This window comes from Pyxicephalus adspersus, chromosome 1 (assembly GCF_032062135.1).
Source record: "Pyxicephalus adspersus chromosome 1, UCB_Pads_2.0, whole genome shotgun sequence".
In the NCBI taxonomy this organism is placed as follows: Eukaryota; Metazoa; Chordata; class Amphibia; order Anura; family Pyxicephalidae; genus Pyxicephalus; species Pyxicephalus adspersus.
In genome coordinates, this window is record NC_092858.1 from 141,671,779 (window position 1) to 141,673,935 (window position 2,157).

Below are 2,157 nucleotides of genomic sequence, written 5' to 3' on the forward strand. Positions count from 1 at the left end.
GCCTAAGAATCATAGCCTACAATGTATGGAAAGTTGGACGGAATTAGAACGCTAGGGAGGTTAAGAACAAACCTACAGTCCCTATCTAGTATGTAACCCAGGGACTATCTGTATTTAAAAATGAAGGATGTGAAATTATAGGTGGTGCCTCTAAAGTCCATTAATTGGTATTAGTGAATACTTTTACTAATTGCACACAAAGTCATGCCAAGCCGCCTCTGCAACAAGCAGCCTCATTATATAAGCGCCCATACAACCAGGAATTCTACTCTCACCCTATGCTTTTCTCCAATGACAGTGCCATAATTACATTTGCCCTACATGGTGATACATCAGTTTATTCTCAGTCATTACTGCTCAATATATAAAAACAACAAAGATATAACCATCACTGTAACGACTGAACAACATTCAGGGATAATATTCAAAGAAAATATATACATAAATAAAATAGCGCTTGCCAGCACTAAAGATGGCCACTGAGTCGCGGACAACCAGACACATGATTAGGCCGTATCCATGAGCCGCGTCTCAATATACCCAATCATAGAGTTATATTTTATTTTCCCAAACATAAGTCACGTGACTGGAACATCACAGCTGTGGCCACGCCCGCGGAAGGGGTTTAGAGGTAAAGCAAAACAACCTGGGACAAAGTTGTGAGAATCGCTGGAGGAGCCGGGGGCGGAGACCGGTAATTATCCTTCTGTATGACCGGGTGTTTCGGTGTGAATGTACGTGAATGGGGGATGTAGTGTCCTGTGTGATGAATAGACAGTCAGTGACATGTGTCATACATGTGGAATGGTATGTGTGTTTTCCATGTGTTGCTCCATGTACATTGCAATAATATAGGCACATGGAATGCACTCATCACACAGGGGTATTGTAAGCTTGGGTGTCCCCATCACCTTCTGTATGTGTGTAGGGGAACATTTCTAGTATATATTGTACAGCGCTATGGCATATGTTGGTGCTATTTAATGAATGATAATAATAATGCGTCTGGATTGTTGTCTACAGCTGACTTCCTCATTAAAAGAGATAATTGCAGCTCTGTAATCATGATGATATTATTATAAAGACATACCATTGTCATTGATAATGTTTAGATTGGGATACTAATAAGGGATTAGAATGTGTGTTAGGTTTCTAGGTCTTTCAGGGAGATTTCTTCTGTTTAATTGTCCTTATTACAAGAAAAAAAGGGTATAATCAGAATTTTGAATTGCCATGGTGGGGGTCTTCTTATGGGGGAACCTTTGAAATAACTTTCACGGCTTTAGGGAACCCCTGTTATAATTACTATACAAACAGCTCATGGTATATTAGTGTGGGTGTCAGTGGGATGAATTCCTCTTACATCGCTGGTCAGTGGTTAGAATGTGTCACCCTTACAGATAGCCAAAAAGATCATTGGTGTCAGCTGAACTGACCTGAGGGGCACAGATTGCTCAAAGACCCTGGATGAGTAACAGTGCTGTAAATCCTCGTACACACATTCAATGGATGTCTAAGAACGTCCTGATGGCTTTTAGTGAATGAACAGGCTCTGTGCAGACAGAACCATTCTGTTCATCTGATTTGTGTATGTAGTCTAAGAGGGAACATTAGAAGGACATCTTCTGTAGGCAAAACAGGACAGGAAGTGTGGGAAAATATCCCTAATGTGTTACAGATTAGTGGTCACCAACCATGTCCCCTGTATGTATCATGGGCTTAGGGCGGTGGGCGGGTTGTGTCTCTGACCTGCGATGGGGGAGTGGGTGGGTTCTGGCATCGTGACTTTGCTCAGGGGGAAGTTTCTTCCCCTTTGAGTGACACCCGGTCCCCGCGCATGCACAGTCCGGAGACGGTAAATTTAGTCGTCCGTGGGCCTGAAAAGGTTGGCGACCACTGTCACAGATGGCAAACTAAAAATGGCATTTTTTAGCCTCTACGCTATAAAAAGTGAAAAAAAAAAAAAGTTTGGTTCTAACACCTATTATAGGTGCAAGTCATTGGTGGTGGGGGAGGTCCAGGGATTAACCTGAAAAGAAATGAAGAATTAATAAGTCCATGGACTGTACCTGCAGGGCCAGTTAATGTCAGTTACATGAACTCTAACTGACATGTCTTGGTGGATAGAATGCAGAAAGCTTGGAACAGTGTTCTCAA

The 2,157-nt window shown here is 42.3% G+C and overlaps 1 protein-coding gene across 1 annotated transcript in view; it reads left to right on the forward strand.

Annotated features, from left to right (window-relative positions):
• Positions 1 to 554: 554 nt before the first annotated feature.
• INPP5K (inositol polyphosphate-5-phosphatase K) overlaps positions 555 to 2,157 on the forward strand; it is a 53,657-nt gene continuing 52,054 nt past the window's right edge. The window contains exon 1 of the mRNA XM_072429385.1: positions 555 to 694. The gene's annotated coding sequence lies outside the window, so the exon portion shown is untranslated. The remainder of the gene's footprint in view (positions 695 to 2,157) is intronic.